This window comes from Lissotriton helveticus, chromosome 3_1, assembly GCF_964261635.1.
Source record: "Lissotriton helveticus chromosome 3_1, aLisHel1.1, whole genome shotgun sequence".
Classification (NCBI taxonomy): Eukaryota; Metazoa; Chordata; class Amphibia; order Caudata; family Salamandridae; genus Lissotriton; species Lissotriton helveticus.
Genome location: NC_136061.1, coordinates 1,916,086,912 through 1,916,109,657, shown reverse-complemented (window position 1 = coordinate 1,916,109,657; position 22,746 = coordinate 1,916,086,912). Strand labels below are relative to the sequence as shown.

Sequence of the window (22,746 nt, the reverse complement as noted above, 5' to 3'; positions counted from 1 at the left end):
CTTGGCTGCCTTATTTTTAAGTCTCTCTCTGGCTCTTGCCCCGCTTTCCTGAAATCCCTCATTCGGCCCTACTGTCCTTCACGTAACCTTAGATCACTACACTTACACCTCTTGGTTGTCCCTCCCATCAAACTCTGTAGATCTGGTGGTCGGAGATTCGCTTACCTCGGCCCCAAACTCTGGAACTCCCTCCCTCTCTCAGTCAGGATCTCTGGCACTCTTATCCAATTCCGTAAATCACTAAAAACCTGGCTTTTCCCACAATCTAGCTAAAAGTCCCTCTGTTCCTTTCAGCACCCTACCAGCGCCATGAAACTCACGGTGACAGTGCGCTTTACAAGCACCCCCTTAACATAACATAACAGGAACTTGGATATTTAGAGAAAATGAGGCAATTTCCTTACAAGGACCTGGAATAAAGAAATGACAGATACATGTCTTTCATCACTTTTCTCAGAGACATCAAAACCTCCTATCTTGGGACACGAACGTTTTGACCCAAAAAACTGACACACATACGAGAATAATTACTCATGGGGAAACATTTATGTAAAGCCTCATTTTGAATGGATAGAACATGAAATTGCATTTCATATCAGTTTTATTATTAGGTAGTTAGTGCAAATAGCCACACATTAAAAAGCAGATCTATAATGAACATTTGCTGGTTGCCGAGAGAGAGAGAGAGAGAGAAAGAAACAATAGAAATGTGAGATTCAGTTGTCATATCATACAAACCAAATATGGTTGAGATATAGTCTGTCTTCAATAAGTATCTGGCCAAATCAGAACTGCAGCACAGTGTGCCACAGAAGGAGTCAGTTAACCCTTCAGCTGAAAGGTTATTTCCTTCTCAACTTTAACAAATGGCAAAGTGAAGGTTCAGGACAGTCATGAAAGTTCAGTTCAAGGGTTTTGGCATTGAAGTGAAATCAAAGTACAGTCCCACAGCATGCTAGGCAAGCCAGTCAGGAAAATGGGAAAATGACAGCCAACAGCAACCCCTCCTCCAATGGAAAATTATATTTCCAAAAGTTCACGGTTTACACCCACAAGGTATCTTTTCCATCAGCCCACATGGTTTCCTTTGGTTGCTCACGGTGGGCTGCTCACGGTGTGATCAATACCTCACTAAGAAACACGGAAGCATTAAGTAATCATTTTGCAAAATTCATTAAGTTCCAAATGTCAATCCTTTGGACAGAAGTAAGAAACTTCCCTTTTACTCACAGTCTGTACGTTACCAGTTACCAGCGCTTTCCCTGGGTTTGCAATCATATTGCTGCATTTCTGTCAAAAGTGTTGCTAAATCAAAAGTGAACCCATTGGTGTTGAATACAGAAAGGAAAACTCACAGAAAGTTCTCACAGCGTCTAAAGTGACTACAGGTCGACTCTGCCTTATGAAAAAAAAGAAAATGCATCTTAGGCCTACATAAAATTTTGCTGAATAATTACCATGTTATGGTTATTATAAATAATTTATCAACAATTACATTTCGATTCTCTACTATTCTTCTTAAGCTGTTACAAGTCAATATTAGGCACTACTAAAAAAAATATACACCCTTCATTTTTCAAAACAAATATTAACTTGTCACTCTGAAATACATGTAACGTTCGAGAAAGCTGCAGTTTTTTTCTTACCATCAATTATTTCTGAATTAAGTATTTTAATCATTTCAAGAGCTTTATTATACAACATCATTTCATTCTGATACATATTGGAAGTTATCATCATCGCAATCTCTATTTTAACTAAGGTTTGTTTCTTAAAAACACGTTTTTGCATGTAAATATCATTGTTTCTTCTATTTCTTTGCTTACATTTTGCCATTATTATGTTTTAAACACTTCTGCATGCTTTTAGGATGCAGTATGAAATCTCACGTTTTTCAGCTTAACCAGTTTACATGTTATCATCAAGAACTACATTTCGTAATCTCTTTCGAAAGGGAAAATCTTTAGAGGCGTACGTCATTCAACGTTTGTGCTCCTTCACTTGTATGGCTTAGCCTAGTGCCCGTGAAAGAAAACGGCCCAAAACGCAACGTGAACACATCACATTTTTCCACTGTATACTGACCATTTATTTGTAATCTGCTTAGGTTTGAATTTTGGCCCCTAGCTCCGCCTACATCTAGGGAATTTTACCAAACCTGTACATTTTTTAAATCTAGACATGAAGGATAATCCAGGATGGCCTAACTTGCATGGCTCTCTCCAAATTTGTGTACCCAGAATCCTTGGCAAACCTCAAACTTTGTCTAAAAAACACATTTGTCTCGCATTTCTTTGATGGAAAGTTCTGGAATCTGTAGATAGCCACAAACTTCCACACACCCAGCATTCCCCCACAGTTTCCCCAATAAAAATGGTACCTCACTTGTGTGGGTATGCCTAGTAACCGCGTCAGGAAACTGCCCAAAACGCAACATAGACACCAGATTTTTCCACTGAAACTTACCATTTCTTTTGCATTGTATGTACCCGTGGATTTTGGGCCCTAGCTCACCCGGCATCTAAGGAAATCTAGCAAACCTCTAACTCTTTTCTAAATTATACACCCACTGGATTCCAGAATCCCTTGAAAACCTCAATATCCGTCTAGAAACACACATTTTCCCGACATTTCTATGATGGGAAAATGTTGAACCTGTGGAGAGCCACGAAGGTTTAACACCCACCATTCCCCCAAGTCTCCCAATAAAAATGGTACCTCACTTGTATGTGTAGGCTTTTCTCAGCTGGCATCTAGGAAACCTAGAAAATATCTACATTTCTGCAATCTAGACAGCAAGGGTAATCCAGGGATGGCTGACTTGTGTGCCACTCACCAGGTCCTGGTACCCAGAATCCATTGCAAACCTCAACATTTGTCTAAAAACACACTTATCACACATTTCTATGATGGAAAAATCCGGAATCTGCAGGGAGCCAGAAACGTCCACCCACCAACCATTCCCTCAAGTCTCCCAATAAAAATGTTTATTCACTAATGTGGGTAGAATAGTGCTCACAACAGGAAATCCAGGAGGGGCTGATTTCCACATCTCTCTCTGTTTTTTTGTTGTTGTTTTTTTAAATCTATTTTATTGGCATTTTGAAAATAAACAACCATCACATTCATTGGCATTTAGCATCAGCAGTAGATATACAGACTGTGTTCATAAAAACAATGTTAGGAAGACATAGATAAAAGCATTACCTATATTTGACAAAAAATCGGGATCACAATGCTGTGCATCGGGGAGCCCCTTTATTGCGAATGAGCTGTCAAACTCCCCGCCATTCAGGGATCCCCTGCTGGCCATCCCACCAAAGACCATTCCACCTCTCAGTCCGTATTGTGTCAGTGTTAGTCAGTCTGTGAGTTGGCATCTACTGTCCCAGTCAGGACTCCTCCATTCGTCGGGCTATGTGCGTCCCCATCCTCCGCAGCAACAAATGTACATCGTCTCTCGAGAAAAAGGGACCAAAAGATTTTGGGCCTATTGCGAGGGGGCAGTAAGTTTATAGAGCTCCGTCTGCGTACTACAATACGTCATTTCTCTGGTCCACTGTGCCAGTGCAGGGGCCGGGCCTCGCATCCATTTGAGTGCGACACATCGTCTAGCAAAAAGGAAGGCCATATCGACCAGTCTTCTGTGTAACGGGCGTAAGGGCCTAGAATAGCCCAGTATGGCCAATAATGGTTCAGGAGTCAACATCAGCAGCGTGATCTCGTTCAGTTCTGCCAAAATGTTAGGATATCTGGGCAAGACCAAGCAACGTGCAAAAAATCAGCAAGTTGATCACCACATCTCGCACAATTAGGGCTGTCCCTCAGACCGTATCTATGCATTCTTTCAGGGGTGTAGTAAATTCTGTTTAGGTATTTAAAGTGCAATAGCCTATGGCGTCCATTCAGTGATATCCTTCTCGTACTCGTACAGCAGTACTGCCATATGTCTTCCCCTAGGTCAATTCCTAGATCAGCTTGCCACGCTAGCCTCGGTTTGGCATAGTCCGCTGTCCTCTCAGAGAGGGCAATACGGTACAAGTTGGTTATTAATTTAGTAGGAGCCTTAGCATTTATAATGCAGTCAAAAGCAGTAACTACTGTGGGTTTTTCCATGTCTTCCCCTAACAGGTCACTAAGAGCGTGTCTCACTCTGTGGAACTGGAAGCGCGATAGCAGGGAATGGGGATTGTCATCTGTTTCGATCTCATTCCAGCTGCGGGCCCTGCCCTCCGCGAACAGATCACCCATTGTATGTATACGCAGCCCTCTCAGAGCTTCCACGACCCCCATATCCCTACAGTGGGACAGCCAGTCGCACCAAGCTATAGGCACCTTAGGGGCGTAAAGGAGACTGCATGCTTGGGTGTCCATCATACGGTGCCACGCATGTGTGACTGCATTCAGGGAATCGAGGAAACCCGTTCTGCGGTCCCGAGGTCTGGACAACAGTGCTGGCAGGGCGTCGGGTCCGCCACAATTGATTCAATACGTATATGTGGGATATCCACTGGACCGTGTATCCAGTGATAAGCGTGAGTGCTTTGCCCTGCGTGATAATAAAGTTCCTGGTCAGGGGCATTCAGTCCTCCCGTCGCGTCCGGACGCACCAGTATTTTCCATGCTACTCTTGGCTGTTTCCCCGCCCATGCCAGTCGGACCATTAACAATTGGAATTGATTGAAGAAGTGGCTCGATAACGCCATCGGGATATTGTTAAATAAGAACAAAAAACGCGGCAGCACAATCATTTTCATCAGTGAGATCTGCCCCAGTAGTGACAGTGGTATGGCAATCCATTTTTCTACATCCTCCTCTAGCGTAGAGACGGCCCTCCCATAGTTCTCCTGCAGAACTACTTCCCAATCCGTGTGTAGGCGGATCCCCAAGTACCGTACTGCGTCTAAAGTCCATTGTATGGGGTATTCTGGATCAAAGGACCGCGTAGCTGGCGTAAGCGGGAACATAAGGGACTTCTTCCAATTAACGTGGATGCCCGAAAGAAAGCTAAAAGATGACCACTTCGCGGAGTACCGCCGACAAGTGTACCTCCGGATCCCTGACATACAAGAGGGTATCATCCGCATACGTGGACATGACCAAATTATAGGGGGGAATCGGATGCCCCTGTGTCCGTGGTACTTGTGGAGAGCGCAGGCAAGCAGTTCGGCCAGCAACGCTTATAAAATAGGGGAAAGGGGGCATCCCTGCCTCGTGCCTCTCCATATCTGTATGGGGTCCGTGATGAGAAACCCTATTCATATACAAGCAGTCGGGGAGGTGTACAGGGTGGCCAACAGCTGTAGGAACAGCTCTCCTACGCCCATGCGGCTTAAGACATGTCTTAGGAATGGCCATTCAACAGAGTCGGAGGCCTTTTCCATGTCGAGGAAGACCGCGATCGCAGAGACCTCTGGGTGTGTATGTTGGAACGGACCGTCCTAAGGTTATACGTGAGATTACGAGTGGGAACAAAACCAGCCTGTTCCGGGGCCACCAGTGTAGTTACCATGGGGGTGAGGCGATTGGGGACTAATTTAGCGAAGATCTTCGTATCCACGTTTAAAAGCAACAGGGGACAATATGAAGCACATTCCCCCGGGTCCTTACCAGGTTTGAGAATAGCTACCAGTATAGCCTCTCGCAGAGTAGGCGGCATAGTACCCGTATCCGCCATATCCTCACAAAGGGTAAGCAGATTGGGTATCAGCAGATCCGAGTAAGCCTTGTAGAAGGCAACAGTGAGGCCATCACTTCCCGGCGCGCTACCAGCCTTCATTGCTGACAATGCCCACACTATTTCCTCCCGCTCTATAGGGCGTGCCATGAACTCGCGATGGGTATTGGAAAGCCAAGGGAGCTCTATGTGAGTAAGATAATCAAGTATGCGTTCCTCTGGGGTGGGGCCTCTTGAGGCATACAGTGTCGCATAATACTCCCAAAAACTCTCCGCTACTTGTGCGTCCGAAAGCAGCTCCTCAGCTATTTGGGATCTCATTACAGGTGTTGTCAGTCTGCTTCTGCTCCGCTTTGCCAATTGCGCAAGCACCGCGCCAGGGCGTTCCCCCTCACCGTACGATCTAGCTATTGCATATTTTCCTAAGTGCTTGACTTCGGAGTCTGCCTCTTCATTGTATTCGCGCAATGTTTGCGCTAATTCACAGGCGAGAGACTTGCTGCTATCATGCAAGCGTATCTGTTTTAGTTCCGTAAGTTTAGTTTCTAAAGTGCAAAGCCTGCCCCTAATCGATTTAAGGACCCCCGAATGTTTTGCGATGGTGATCCCCCCTGACATACATCTTGAACGTCTCCCATATAGTCTGGAACGAATCGACAGAGCCCACATTGGTTTCAAAGAATAACTCTATAGCTGCTGCCAGCTCCTCCCTGAAGGAGGCATCCAGTAATGAGTATGGGGGGAAGCGCCAGGCAAACGGCGGGATATGCCCCGTCAGCACAGCTATTGTCAGCAGTATAGGACAATGGTCTGAGTATGTACATGGTAGTATAGTGCAGTTCTGAATCGCCCGGGTCAGATGTGCGGCAGCAAGCCAATAGTCTATCCTGGTGTGTATGTTATGTGGGGCTGATTAATGTGTGTAACCTCGCTGAGTAGGGTGTCTGTGCCTCCATACGTCACATAAGTCCAGCCTAACCATTTGCGCCTCCAGCACTCTAGCAGAAGCCGAGGGACGACAGTCGGGGCCATCCGATCTATCTATGTGTGGATATCTGGTCATGTTAAAATCGCCCCCCCAGAGTATATCCCCTCCCGAGTGCGCTGTGACCTTCGCCGCTAACTCAGTATAGAAGTCCGGATGGTTGTAATTGGGGCCATAGGTGTTCACTATGCAGAGCTCCATACCCTTGCCGCAACACCTAGTTATCGTGTAGCATCCGTCTATATCACTCGCTAGGGGTGTCATTCTCAAAAGCGTCTTCGGATTGACCCACGTAAGCACTCCCCTGGTGTGCGATGTAAACCCAGCTGCGTGTATATTACCCATAAAGCCCCTATATGGTAGTATGTGGCTGTCTGGGTGTAAATGTGTCTCCTTTAATAATGCAACATCAACGCCATGTCTCGCAAAGTATTGCAGAACCTTCAGGACCTTCCTGTGGTTATTAAGACCACGAACATTGCAGGTTATCAGCGTCAGAGTGTCCGGATTGTCCTCAATTGTGGTCATGCTATCTACGGTGGCTTGTGTGCGTGTCTCAGTGAAATGAAAATGAGTTTTGTATAGCGCACATAGCTGCCCTGAGGCGTCCAAGCGCTGAGATTGCAGCTGAGAATGTGGTTACTAAGAAGATATATCAACCCGACTACTGTTTATTAAACAGGAGCGTTTTCCGCTGCTTACGGAATGAGGTGAGAGCAGGGTTGGACCTTAGATGTTGGGGAAGAGCATTCCACATCTTGGCCACATTATAAGAGAAGGAGTGGCCTCCCGCTCTTGTTCTCTTTATTTTGGGAACTGTAGCCAGAGTGGCGAGGGTTGAGCGCAACTGTCTAGCAGGGGGGTAGGGAGTGATGAGGGATAGATTAATTGCTGGGCCCATAGACCAGAAGGCCTGGTGAGCGATACAAAGGGATTTGAAACTGACTCTCTCCCTAACGGGGAGCCAGTGTAGCCTTATTAACCCAGACTTCACAGATGATCTATGAGGGATTTGCAGAAGCGACCGGGCAGCATAGTTTTGTATTGTTTGTAGCTTGCGCAGAGTGAAGTCAGGGGCTCCCAGATACAGAGCATTCCCGAAATCCAGACGAGATTGAATCAGGCCCTGTATCACAGTCTTTATTGCTTCAAGAGGGAGCAGAGAAAGGATCTTTCTGATGACTCTGAGAATGCCAAAGCAGATGGCGGATAGTCTAGTCGCCTGATGGTCAAATGACAAAGACCTATCCAGCCAGATGCCAAGGCTCTTGATGGTATCCTTGGGTGCCGGAGCAGGGCCTAAACAGGGTGGCCAAAGTGCATCGATGGAAGCTGGTGCAAGGGGACCCAGGAGCATGAGCTCAGTCTTGTCTCCATTGAGTTTGAGACAAGACTTGGTCATCCAGCTCTTGACCCTCTCCAGACAGCCTGCAAGATCCACCCCTGCTAAGGAGCCCCCTTCTTGAGCCAAAGAGACCACCAGCTGAGTATCGTCTGCATAGGTAATGATCTTAATCCCATACGGGCGGACGATCTCAGCCAGCGGTCTCATGTAGACGTTAAATAACGTCGGGCTCAACGAAGATCCCTGCGGAACTCCGCAACCCAGAGGCTTACTGGTAGAGGTGGCATTGCCCTCGTAAACCTGGAAGGCTCTGTCGCTCAAATATGAGCTGAACCACTCCAGGGCTCGGCCAGATATTCCGGTATCCAGGAGACGCTGCAGAAGGATACCGTGATTAACGGTATCAAATGCAGCGCTCAGATCGAGGAGGATGACTGCCACCGATCCCCCCCGATCTAAGATTTTCCTGGATTCTTCCGTGACCGCAAGTAATGCGGTCTCGGTCCCATGCTTGGGTCGGAAGCCTGTCTGTGAGGACTCGAGCAACTGGTTGTTTTCAAGAAAAGTTGTTAGTAGACCATTTATGTACTTCTCAAGGATTTTGGCCGCCCAAGGAAGCAGGGAAATCGGACGAAAGTTGTTGAGATTCTTGGTGTCCAGGTTGGGTTTTTTAACAAGGGCCCGCACCATGGCCCATTTCCAAGCCACTGGGACAATACTCAGAGATTGAGGTGTTAAGTACTTCTAACAAGATAGGAAGAATGGTCTGAGCGACAGAGACTAGGATATGGGGAGGTGCAGGATCACTGGGGGAGCCCGATTTCACCTGTAGCATAAGGGAGGTAAGTAGGTCCGCATTCAGCAGGGGAAATTCCGCCAATACAAAGGGACAATTGGATTTAGCTTCTTGCGGAGGACATAAAGGTAGCTCCTTCGAACTGATCTTCTCTGTAGTTGGAAAAGAGGAGTATATAAGATCGATTTTATGGAAGAAGAATTCTGCCAGATCCTCACAGCGGAGAAGAGGATTCTGATCAATTAATGGCGGTGTTGGAAGGTTAATGAGGCTTTTTACAATTTGATAGATCTCCTTGGAGCTGGAGCCGGCCTCTGCGATTTTGTAGGTGTAATGTAAGGATTGAGCAGTCCTTATGTCTTTTTATAGGCTCTGATAGCCTCTCTATAAATAGTTTTATCTGGCTCAGCATATCCCAGCCGCCATTTCCTTTCCAGTCTTTAGCAATAACACTTTTTCTCCCGGAGCTCGTCCGAGTACCAGGGAGCAGAGATCCTAGATCGTTTTAGAACGGTTTTCTTGACGGGAAGTGTGGCATTTAAAGAGTTTTTTACCCATTCATTGAACGTCTCATTGGCTAGCGATGGATTCTGACCAATCGATGGACTTGAGCTTTGTAGCTCATGGGTCCACCGTTCCAACGAGAGTTTAGACCAATTGCGTGTTTCTCGCACTGTCGGTGTGAGAACCGAAAACTTATCGGTCTTCCATACTAGGGGAATTAAAGCATGATCTGTCCAAGGAAGTACTATTGGAGGACATACCTTCAAGTTAGGGCAGTTACTGAACACCGGATCTAACAGGTGACCCTTGGTATGTGTAGGGGATAGGACAAGCTGAGGCATCTGTAAAGCGGAGAAATCTCCTATTAATTTTCTAGCGATGTTGTCAGTCGCATCGTCGAAATGGATATTCAAGTCACCTAAGAGCGTGTAGTTAGAGGGGGAGAAAGCAAGGTCTGCGACCAGTGGAGGCAGTGATTCGTGGAACTGGTTGGCTGGACCCGGTGGACGATATATAAGTGCTCCAGAAAAACTCGTATTAGGAGAAAACTCCAGGGAAAAAGACAGGCTTTCACAGTCAGTAAAGGGATTGGGGAGACTACGACAAGTGAAGCAATCCCTGAAGATGATTGCTAATCCACCACCTCTTTCAAGGGCGCGATCCTGTCTTACAATTTGATAGCCCTGCCCCAGAGTTTGTACTAGCTCAGGGTCAGAATATGGTGTCAACCACGTTTCGGTAAGAAACAGTACGTCAGGTCTTATCTCGTCAAGTAACAAAGATAATTCTGTACAATGCCATGGCAAGGACCTACAATTTAAAAGGTACATTCTAAATAGTTGTTGTTTGTCTATCCAAGGCATTGATTTGAGGTGCACATTACAAAATCCACATTGGATAGGTATGTCTGGAGGAGGATACTTGTGTACACAGGTCAATTTTGCCTGTGTGTTGATCTCTCGTAATTCGGTGGGGGTATAGCTCCTGACAATATCTATGGGAGATGCAAGGGTTGTGGCCCCTGGCCCCGGCGCAGACGGGCTCGCCTTCGGCGCGCCACCGGCGCGCCCGCTGCGCTCGTCCACTGCGCTTCCTAGGTGGGGGTGCCATTTTATGTAAGAAGGGGCGGGAGGAGCGGAGCACTAGTCTGCTTGGCCGGCTCCTCACCCAAGATGGCGGGACCCACGGGGGGAGAGGTCTCCAATGAATGCGGTGAGAGTTATGTGCAAAATGCGCAGTTAGCGTTTTAAAAACAAAGGACAACAAGAACGTTTTTAAAAAACAATTAGCAGCAACAATTAGCAGCACTCGCAATAGTTACTGACAAAGGTCCCGGCTTCCGCCTCAGGACGAGCAACACACCACACAACTAGCAATCAGCGGGGTGCGTCTGGATCTCGGGCTTTTATGTGAGAAGGGGCGGGAGGAGCGGAGCACTAGTCTGCTCGGCCGGCTCCTCACCCAAGATGGCAGGACCCATAGGGCGAGATGTCTCCAATGAATGCGGTGAGACTTATGTGCAAAATGCGCAGTTAGCGTTTTAAAAACAAAGGACAACAAGAACGTTTTTAAAAAACAATTAGCAGCAACAATTAGCAGCACTCGCAATAGTTACTGACAAAGGTCCCGGCTTCCGCCTCACGACGAGCAACACACCACACAACTAGCAATCAGCGGGGTGCGTCTGGATCTCGGGCTTTTATGTGAGAAGGGGCGGGAGGAGCGGAGCACTAGTCTGCTCGGCCGGCTCCTCACCCAAGATGGCGGGACCGACGGGGGGAGAGGTCTCCAATGAATGCGGTGAGACTTGTGTAAAATGCGCAGTTAGCGTTTTAAAAACAAAGGACAACAAGAACGTTTTTAAAAAACAATTAGCCGCAACAATTAGCAGCACTCGCAATACTTACTGACAAAGGTCCCGGCTTCCGCCTCAGGACGAGCAACACACCACACAACTAGCAATCAGCGGGGTGCGTCTGGATCTCGGGCTTTTATGTGAGAAGGGGCGGGAGGAGCGGAGCACTAGTCTGCTCGGCCGGCTCCTCACCCAAGATGGCGGGACCCACGGGGGGAGAGGTCTCCAATGAATGCGGTGAGACTTATGTGCAAAATGCGCAGTTAGCGTTTTAATAACAAAGGACAACAAGAACGTTTTTAAAAAACAATTAGCAGCAACAATTAGCAGCACTCGCAACAGTTACTGACACAGGTCCCGGCTTCCGCCTCAGGACGAGCAACACACCACACAACTAGCAATCCGCGTGAAAACGCCTGATTAAGCATCCTAACATTGTATCTTGCCCTAGCCATGTAAGGTAACTTATAAAAAACACCCTCCAACAGCAAACATTTCCCTTGGTGCACCAACAGGACTCTACAGCGCCGTCCCATCCCCCCGCCCACTCCCACCCACGCCTGCCCAACCCCAACTTGGTTGCGAGCAACCCCTCTCCCCATCGAAACCTCCCTAGCCTCCCAGTCCCTCCCTAATATAAAGCAAAAAACAAAGCTCTGAAATGTCAAACAAAACCTTTTCCAAATTCAGTGGGATACACACAAGGGCAAAGGTAGCCAACAATATGCAAGCTCTCTGTAAGGCCAGAGTATATAGCCACCCGCCCCACCCCCTTCTCAATGGAAAAACATCATGTGTTAAACCAAAAACACAATCATGGACCGCTTCAGGCTGGGTGATATTAAATATGCACTCATATCTTACACCAGGAAACAGCATAGTACATTAAAAAAGTGTCCTTCAGTCCACAAGGATCTGTAACCACAGTACATAACTGTATGTAGGTAACGCTGGACATCCCCGATCTTGGAAAAAAATATTGTACAGTTGTGATCCTTGGCACTCTCGCTGGTGCACACCCATGCCCAGTCAGCACCCCTAGCATCCAACAACACCACCCCCACAATCCACTACCCAAATCACATAGATCTTCCAATTGGGCGTAGGTGCATCATGTCCACAGCTTTACCCTATACCCGTGTCCCCCCCACCCCACCACCCTGTACAATACAATGCAAATCATGTTGCTTATCTGCAAGAGACACAGATAGTCCTGTTCATCCAGTGATCCTCCCGCAGCTTTGTCCGCCCTATTCGGGGAGGAGCGACTCTCCTTCTGACATTCCTTAAGGGCTCTCTGCAGGGCCTTAGGGTCAGTAAAGTTCATGGATTTCCCCTGTCTGTTTATTCTTAACTTTGCGGGATACAACATCGCATAATCCCTGCCCATTTCACGTAACTGACGTTTCATCGGTAGAAACTGGCGTCGTGCTTCCTGCACCCTCGCAGTGAAGTCTGGGAACAGTGAGAGGGTCGAGCCCTCATATTGAAGTGGCTGTTTTTCCCTCGCTAGTCAGAATGCCAGATCACAGTCCCTGTAGTTGAGTACCTTGGCAATGAAAGGCCTCGGTGGAGCCCCCGGCTTTGGTCTCGGGCCAAGAGAATGGTGGGCTCGTTCGACTACGAACATGGCAGAGAAGGAGGAATCGCCTAGGAGTTTCTTTAGGAGATTTTCGATGAAGACTTCCAAATTTCCGGTCTGCATGGTCTCCGGCAATTCCGTAATGCGTAGGTTACACCGCTGAGAGCGGGCCTCCAAGTCTTCTGTCTTGTCCTGAAGCATCTGTATCGCCTGGCTCAGCTGTTTGTTGTCTGTGTCCAAGGAGGTCTGAGCCTCCTCCACCTCGGTGAGCCTGCGTTCAGACATGTCAAGGCTCTCCGCCTGTTTGTCGAGCCTCTCTGCCTTGCGATCCATGCGGTAGGTGAGCGCATCCATTTTGGTGCCCAACGATGCTGTCCCCCCCTGCAATAGCAGGAAGCTGCAGGAAGCTTGTTTCCGGTCCAGGGAAGGCATGGCTTGGTAGTTCGGGCTGGACTGTTCCCATGAGGCACGGGGTCGGACTGATTTGCATATAGCCATGTCTGAACTGGGGTGGCAGAGTGGGCTAAAGAACGGTGATGGATCAAACCCAGATCTTTTGACTGGGTGTGAGTGTTTGATTGGTTCAGATGCTCTGTCCACCACCCCCTTTTGTACCGCTTTGGCCGCCATAAGTGTGGCAGGGTATGCTCAGACGTGAGTCCCTTGCTCACTTTGCCACTGGATTCAAGCAAGCCGGGCTGAAGACGGCTGGAATGCCAGAAACTGGTCCTCGGAAGCTTGTTTCCGGTCCAGGGAAGGGATGGCTTGGTAGTTCGGGCTGGACTGTTCCCATGAGGCACAGGGTCGGACTGATTTGCATATAGCCATGTCTGAACTGGGGTGACAGAGTGGGCTAAAGAACGGTGATGGATCAAACCCAGATCTTTTGACTGGGTGTGAGTGTTTGATTGGTTCAGATGCTCTGTCCATCACCACCCCCTTTTGTACCGCTTTGGCCGCCATAAGTGTGGCAGGGTATGCTCAGGCGTGAGTCCCTTGCTCACTTTGCCACTGGATTCAAGCAAGCCGGGCTGAAGATGGCTGGAATGCCAGAAACCGGTCCTCGGAAGCTTGTTTCCGGTCCAGATAAGGCATGGCTTGGTAGTTCGGGCTGGACTGTTCCCATGAGGCACAGGGTCAGACTGATTTGCAGATAGCCATGTCTGAACTGGTGTGGCAGAGTGGGCCAAAGAACGGTGATGGATCAAACCCAGATCTTTTGACTCGCGCAGTGGGAGACTCTCGGTGTATTGTAGTCTGGGACTAAGCTGTGCAAACCCGACACCAGCAGTACTGCCACTCGTCAGGGCTGTGGACACCAGCCTAGTTCTGTAGTCCCCAGGATCGACCTATTCGCCTTCTGGTACTCTCCTGTCCCAGTGCGCCAAGCGGCCGGGTCGCCTCGCCGCTCAGCAGGATATCTCTGCTTCCCTCCAGTCGCACCGGGGTAGCAAGTTGGTACAGACCTGTTGCGTTATTGGTCCAGGCCCCCCAAGGGCAGAGTACACAGACCCGTATACATGGAGGGGGGAGTGGTGAGGCAGGAGGCCACCCCCGGGGCCACAAAATGACCCAGGCTCTGCAGCACCGCACCGAGGCACGCAGGATGCTTCCCTGCCGTCGCCACCGCGCACTTATGTGTAACCTGCGCTCCACCGCACCACTCCACTCCATGTGTGGCAACCTGCACTAGCACAGCCCGCTTCTCCCGTGGTTCCTGTGCGCTAAGCGCCCAGGGCCGTCCAAGGCACCAATGCAGGCCCAGCACGCCACAGCTCCATGGACTCTCTTCGCTCATGTCTGGGACCCTAACTGCACATGGGGATCCCCAGCGCCATTGCAGAAGCTTCAGGGCTCTCTTAGGTGCGGGGGGCGTGGAGACTGCAGCAGGGGCCGCAGCTCCCCCTCCGTGACCCACCGCTGCTCTCGCTCCCAGGCTCACCTGCACTGCGCTCGGTGTACAAGCGGGGACATTCAGGCCGTAACCACTCCCCGGGCCCAGCCACGGCCCAATCCTCTATGTCGGGCGGAGCTCCCAGGGCCTCAAGAGCTTGTCCGCCGCCTCCAGCCGCCTGCTGCAGCGGCGCACACCCCTGCTCCCGCACAGACTCCCAGGCTACTAATCGCCACCTCCGCTACGGGCAATCCTCCGCAGCAGCGGCGCCCCGCCAGCAGGTGTGGGCAGAAGGCCACTCCGAACCTCTTCGGTCATCAGGGTTCCCTCCGGCAGGTGCAAGCAGCCGCAGCTGCATCGCTCACGTCGGCCCGCCTCCTCCGCCCAAGCCGCTAGTCGCAATCAGCGCTCGCACCAGCAGGCCTCAGATTCCGCTACTGAGCCAGCGGGGGGGGGGAGTGCGGGGTCAGACTCGCTCCCACCAAGGACCACAAGTGTCCAGCATCGCCAGGCCATGTCCAGGGATCGTCCACAGGAGGTTAGCATGCAGGATTATTTCAGGATAGTTGTTGAGACGGGGGAGCTCTAGGCTCAAGCAGCCATTTTGGTTGCAAGCTAGCTCCGCTCCCCATCTTTCTCTGTTTTGTTTTCCCAGAATTCATTTAAAACCTCAAAATGTGTCTAAAAATATTTTTCCTCACTTTTCTATGATGGAAAATTCTATAATATGTGGGGACTATGTAGGGACCTAAAACGTCCATGCACCCAGTATTCCCCCTAGTGTCCCAATAAAATGGTACCCCACTCGTGTGGGTAGGTCTAGTGACCGTTACAAGAAACGCCCCAAAACGCAATGTGGACACATCACATTTTTCCATGAAAACTGCCCCTTTTTTTTAATGTGCCTAGCTGTTGATTTTAGGCCTTAGCTCAGCCAGCGTCTAGGAAAACCTAGCAACATGCACATTTTTGAAAACTAGACAACTAGGGAAATTCAGGAGGTTGACCAGGGCCGGACTGGAAACTGAAAGCAGCCCTGGCAAATTTTGCCAGACCAGCCCTCATCTGGCGCGTAGCAAACGAGCGCAGCGAGCGATCCCGAGCGCTACTAGGGTGGTTTACAGGGGTCTCCCCCCAAGAAAATTTTGGAAAACGACAGACCAAAATGGTGAATTTTACAGCACATTTTTCATTACATATTCAATTGTATCAACTTTTAAAGCACCTAGCAAATAGTAGATGATGACCTTAAAGAGCACCAGGTTACCGACCCAATCATATGTACCTAAAGACATTGTTTCAGAGAACACACAAAAATAGACCCAATTAGTGAATCAGAGAGAACAAAGTAAAAGTAAGACTAGCCCCCACATGGTGTGTAGCAAGCAAGCGCAGTGAGCAACCATTACTAGGGGAAGTTTGGGGGGTTGAACTTGCCAATTCGATGTAACCCAATTTTACCATGTTTGAAAGGAAAGAGCGCATGCACTTTAGCACTGGTTAGTGGTGGTAAAGTTCACTGAGCCCTAAGAGCCAACAAAAATTGCCTTTTTTGATGTAATAAAGTAGATCAAACCAGATTTTAATTTGGAGGAATCTGAGGCTGACAAGGACTTATATAACCATGTTTCAGCATTTAGCATGGACAATATGTATCTAAAAAACATTTTACACGTGCTAATGGTGCTGGGACTTTTTCTGAGTTAGCTTCATTCTAGATCTCCTTGGGTACCTGAAGATAAGGATACCGTTTAGAATGCAGGCATTTAGTGTCCTTTCCCAGTTCAATCATGGGAAAATGTGTCAGTGTGTCATAATTTATGTTTTTTTTACTAGAAAGTGGCAACCTGAGTCCAACATATATTTTGGTGCACAGAAGAACTACTCAGGTGCCCTTATAAAGCAGATATTTCTGGATCTATGTGTTAAATCTAATGCCAATTACTCATGCCATCCTTGTTAGATCATTATACAACATTAATTCAATAGTCAGAGTAGAAATAAAGCACCCAACAGGCTTTGAGAATATAATCAGTTCTACCCTCTTACTTGAACCATACTGAAACCTGACCTACTCCCCTTTGTAATAATAGATGTAGTGTTTTTGATGGTTAATGTAAAGTTTCCTTCTCCATACAACTTTAAGTTGGCAGCTGGAAAGAATATGTACAGAATTGGCAACATTCTCGGTTTGAATATTAAGGGCCAGATGTAGGTCTCCCAATACCGGTCGGTAACGGCCGAAATTACCGAATTTCGGCCGTTACTGACCGGTATTGGGCTTTCCATATGTAGGTGGCATTTTTTGTAGGAATTGGTATTTTACCGAATCGGTAATTTAAGGATTCGGTAAAATACCGAATTCTTAAAATACCGATTCGGTAAATTGCCGAATCCAGGATGTAGGGAGCACTTAAGGTAGTGCATTCCTCAGTCAAGGATTCGTTATTTACCACCAACTAGAAGTTGGTGGTAAATAATGAAAACCTTTGAAAAAGCATTTTTTTGTGCTTTTCTAACAGTGGCATGTTGCAGACATACATGCCCTCAGGGCATGTATGTCTGCAACATGTGCACCATACACAATTGAGGGGTGCAACAGGGTGTCAAAGTGACACCCTGCCACCCTCCAATGTTTCCCCCTTTTACCGAATCAGTATTTACCGATTCGGTAATTACCGAAACTTTCCGATTCGGTAATTGTTACAGAAAAATTACCTACATCCCATTTACCTGTTCTTAAATACCGAATCGGTATGATTCGGTATTTAAGAGTAGGTAAACTGGGATTACCTACATCTGGCCCTAAGTCTATTAACCCATATGCCATGTTTTAAAAATCATATCCATGTGCCATTGTACTCCAGAACCACCCATCATTCTTAAGTCATGGTGCCTTATCACTGCAGCACAATTTGTTCCTCGTCTGGCTCCCAATTGTTTTTCTTCTATGCTCTGTGTGCTACAATGCCTTAGTACCCAAAGGCTGTGACAATGTTCACTTGCAATTCCACGCCTTCCTGCCTTTATTTTAACAGAGAACCTTACCTGTTGTTTATAATACATCTCCTTTCACATCTTCAATTGCATTTTTGTCAGATGAGCCAACCAAGTAACTTTATGAAATTCGCATGCAGAATATATGCTTAAGGCTCAAGTCACCTAATTAAGATTTATGCCAATTAACTTTGAAAGCACAGTATTATTAAATCTTAAAATTAGTTCTGGTAATTACACACTATTCAGAACTCTAGTTCATTTGCTGCGTGGCAGCCACTGGGAGATTTGCTGTTATGAGCTTGGCATTTTAGCACAAAACACAATGATTTGAATGGTGTCATTGCTTGTTATATAGCAAATGCTGATCTCCACCATACATTTTTAGGTGAAGTGTACTTTATCTCAGAGACTTTGGTTGGTAAGAATAAAACTCAGTTAGGGGTGGCCACTGGCCAGGAGTAGCAGCTCCCACCCCTGGCTTGCCCTTGGGTACTCATGGTGTGGCACTGCCCTTGTTGGTTTCTATCCCTGCACCAGGGGTAATGAAGAAATGTTTTATGGGGCTTTTTACTGTGCGAAGTGCCCCATACCTGATGACTTTAAAAACTTTTCACTATAAGAGAGAGGAGGAGGAGGGGGCATAAACAAGGAGTGGTATGGCTAGCGAGTAGCCTGAGAGCCACACCTCTCTCTCCCCCCAAAAACCCTAGCAACAGCTTCAGAGGCTACCACTAATTTCCTAGGGAGGTTGCTTGCAACCCGCCTTATGAACGTCCGTAATGCAGAGCCTCCACACAAAAGCTAGAAGGCTGCTCTGTGCAAGGGTTTCAAGTTCACCTTGTCTAGCACTATGATAATAGCTCTTTACCGGGTGACCATGTGAAGGGAGCCAATAGACTCACACTCACACCGTGTGAGATAGCCGTTCTAGCTTCCATATCTTGCCCTTGCTGCCCCTGGGCCCTTAGGTGCAAGTAGGACTAGGAGGCTGTTGAAGGGCTTGGGCTGGGATCAGAGATCAACTCTGTGATGTCATCAGAGGATTGGTGATGTCATTTGCCTAACACTGCGCCTTCTGTGTAGAACTCTGTGAAGCTAATTTGTTATAGATTGCAATCGATGCAAGGCAGACACAGCCTTTTCAGCTCTCTGAGGCCAAAAAACATGAATACTATTCAGCTGGATAATCTGTTCCTAAGACATTGAAAACGAAACATCATAGAACACACAAGAATTGGGTATTATGAAACAGCAAGTCCCTTTCGAAAACTTCTATCAGATTGCACACTGGGAACTGCAGCTACCGTACCGTCACTGTGGCCCGGTGCATCTTTTAGAAGTGAACCATCCGCTGAAGACCTAAGTGTGCGCATTTTGACAGCGCAAACTCCTTTCATGTGAAATCCGGACTGAAATCCGGGCAATTAAAAAAAATATAGAGGTCACAAACTAACTGAGCCAGCGTCAAGGGAACTCACCGAGGACTCCCAGAAATGTACACGTTAGCCTAAGTGGCAGTGGCAACAACACCAGTGGCAAACAAAACAAAAGGACTCAGTTGTGTTTTAAAAAAAGACACTAGAAAGTGCTGTAGTCTGCTTAAAAGATATTTTTCAGCACAAGCCCCAAGTTGGGGCTTGTGCTGAAAAATATAATTTAAGCAGACTTGCTGACTCCAACCTTCGCCCCAGTTACAGCTCCCAAGACTCAAGCAGCCCAGGTCCACCAAAGGGAGCAGCACATGTATCCTGCCTGATGGCTCGGAACATTGCAGCTGGCCTGGCCCTGCCCGGAGACGGACACACACACACGAACAACACCTGACGAAAAGAAAATCCATTTATACAGAATCTGACCTTAGATCATGTTTGAGGTCAGTGCTGCACTGCTGGGGCGGAGGCCCATGGGCCGTGGCAAGAGGAACCAAAGGGCTGCCAGTGCCATTGCCAGTCCGGCCCTGCTCAGCATCCTGTGATTCTGGGCAAATCACTTAATCTCCCTGTGCCTGACAAAATGAATGTGCATGTCTGCAACACAACTGGTGCTCATGTAAAGCACTCTGATACCTTCAAGTTGAGTTCGTGCTATATACAACTCCAAAAAAAGGGCGACACAAAGCCTTACGGCCCTCAGTCTTTGATGAGAATATACAGTTAAGTTATCTGCAGCTTAAATGGCATACTGAGGGTGAGCTTAGAAGTGTATGCACTATCAGGTATCAGTCTCTTTGCCATTGTGAATAACACATCTTACAAACAGTAAAATGTCAATAGAGTGGTGGCAGATAGGAAACATTCCAACAACTGTCGCATGAACTTCCTGCCCGCACTGTACTGAGTTAACAAAGGAAGCAGGTAAGCCTGACTGCCACAAAGGGCTGAAAGGAGGTGGGTCTATCCACGAGACAGTATGCAAAACAATGAATTAAATAATGCATTGTACAGTATTATTTGAAGAGTCTAGCTCTGATAGACACTAATGAAATCATCCACTACTTCATGGACAGCTAACGCAAACATTCAGAAAATAATTAAAATAAATGTTGCAATTTACAGTACACCTCCACAGATACATTGATTTACAAAGTGTTTTGCAGCAAGCTCAAATTATTTTATTGTTTAATTTTATCTAGTGTGATATGTCCCCTTCTCATCAGCTTGCGTATGCACCAGCACCAATGTACGTTAAGTAGGCCAGCTACTCCAAATAATTGGGTATGCCTTATAATCTAGTAAATGCAGTGTTGCAGATTTATACTACCAATATCAAAATACTGATATTGACAACCAAAGGTTTGTGAAAGTAGGTATCTATAGGTAAGTATTTTTTATATATAACTCCACATATATGTACCTTGACAATATATACTTATATTTCTTCACAGTATGTAGATGTGGAGTTGAGAATGCTAAATCGATCCCTACCTATTTACTGTAAGAATGTAGATTATTATTGTTTGCGGCGGACTGTCACCCACCTCAAGGAAAAATAACGCTAAATTGTCAGGGTGAACCCTAAAGTCATTAAATTCACCTGAGCTTAACCCCCAGGTGGCTAATGTACAGAGGAGTAATTATGTAGTATCAAAACAGTAATAAAGTTAAAATACGAAACAATAAAATTACTGAAACCAATTTAGAAAATTGTAGTACATTTTAATGTACAAAATTACACCAAAACAACATAAATTCATCAAGTGGATCCGGTGACGCCAATTTCTAAAGGTTTAACCTCTTCGATGCGCCGGACGGCTCCTGGCCATTCGACGTCACAGTGGGCATGTGCAGAGGACGGCTGGGGGCTGTCCGAACCACGCACGCATCATTTTTTATGTCCGCCATGGCGAAGAGGATAAGTAAAGATAGTAGCTAAAAGTACAAAGCACCCATGATAGCCTATAGAAGTAGTCAACCTAGACCTAGACATGATTTTGGGTAGACCACGATGGAGCATTGGTCAGATACACCAAGCTACTTCATCCACGTCAAAGGTTTTACCTCCTGACTTCTGACTTTTTATGGAGCTCTAAATCCTCCAGCAGGGCAAGCCTGAAACCCTACCAGGTGCAATAAAATGGACATCTTTACTGTGAGGACCCCCCCACCCCTACCACCAACAGATCTAGAGGTCTTGGAAGTCCAAAAATGTTCAGAGACCCAACTTTGCAGTGTTTCTGGAGAAGCTCCTCTTGCTCCCTTCTAAGGCTCTGAGTACCTAAAGGACAGCAATTAGGGGCCAGGAATCAATTCAACAGAGGCCACTAACAAGGTCCAGTCCATATCCAGTTGGTACTAGCCAAAAGGTCACTTCTTGAAAAAGGCATCTTGCAGCTTGTAATGTCCGAGAACATAGAAGTCAACCTCATAACCCTTTGGCATCCGCTTTTTTGACCTCGTTACAAGCAAGCAAATAAGACAATGCACACCAGTATTAACTTGGGAAAAGCTGCTGCAGGTTTATTACATACAACGTTATGTAATCATTGTGGGTTAGCTTACGGGCGATCCAAGGGCAGGCCGCATTCTCGCCACCTGCCCGCCTGTTGAGCCAGGCAGCACCGTGGCGAACCACCTATGTGCTGCCGGTCTGTCCTTTGTACTCACGCCCCTTTTGGGGCGAAGTGTAGCTACGCAAGCCCCCGGTTGCACAGGCCCACAACTGCCCGAAGGACTAATGGGGCGCCGACACAGGTTCCAGGAACCTCCCATGAGGCCCCTGGTTTTGGGCTCTGGCACCCCTATGTGCCGCACTGAGGTACACTTCTGTACCTATCTGCTTTCAGATCGCCCTGTAACTCCGCCTGCAACGAAAAATTACAAACATTAAAAAGTTCTATCCATATCCCCATGCCGACACGCAGGGCAAGCGGTAGGGTGGGAGATTGCGTGTCCCCATGAGGTCACCATGACACGTCCGGTGCACAAAGAGGCCAAAAAATGTCGAGGGGGACTTAAGTACCCCTCGCCCGGCCTGGTGCACCGGACGTGACGTCACTCCCCCACGACCCTTTGGAGGCACCCCTGTCTCCCGGGTGAGAACATAAAGGGGGGGGGAGCCCTCTGGTACTAGAGGGACGCCCTCTTGAGTGGCCACCGATGGTGGCCTCGGGCAGCCGCATAGTAACATCATGGCAACAGGCCCCCACCCCTCATATCATGCATCCCACAATTAAGACAATGCACACCAGTATTAACTTGGGAAAAGCTGCTGCAGGTTTATTACATACAACGTTATGTAATCATTGTGGGTTAGCTTACGGTGATCCAAGGGCAGGCCGCATTCTCGCCACTTGCCCGCCTGATGAGCCAGGCAGCACCGTGGCATGTGCTGCCGTTCTGTCCTTTGTACTCACGCCCCTTTCGGGGCAGAGCGTAGCTAGGCAAGCCCCCGGTTGCACAGGCCCACAACCGCCTGAAGGACTAATGGGGTGCCGACACAGGTTCCAGGAACCTCCCATGAGGCCCCTGGTGTTGGGCTCTGGCACCCCTATTTGCCGCACTGAGGTACACTTCTGTACCTATCTGCTTCCAGATCACCCTGTAACTCCGCCACAGCCCAGGCGGCGGCCACCGTCGCCTCCTGGGCCCCCTACTACCCTAGCTCTAGTT

The 22,746-nt window shown here is 47.8% G+C and overlaps 1 long non-coding RNA gene across 1 annotated transcript in view; it reads right to left on the bottom strand.

Moving 5' to 3' along the window:
- Window positions 1-613: 613 nt before the first annotated feature.
- LOC144823957 (uncharacterized) overlaps window positions 614-22,746 on the bottom strand; it is a 77,275-nt gene continuing 55,142 nt past the window's right edge. The window contains exon 3 of the long non-coding RNA XR_013608863.1: window positions 614-1,399. This is a non-coding gene — a long non-coding RNA (uncharacterized LOC144823957). The remainder of the gene's footprint in view (window positions 1,400-22,746) is intronic.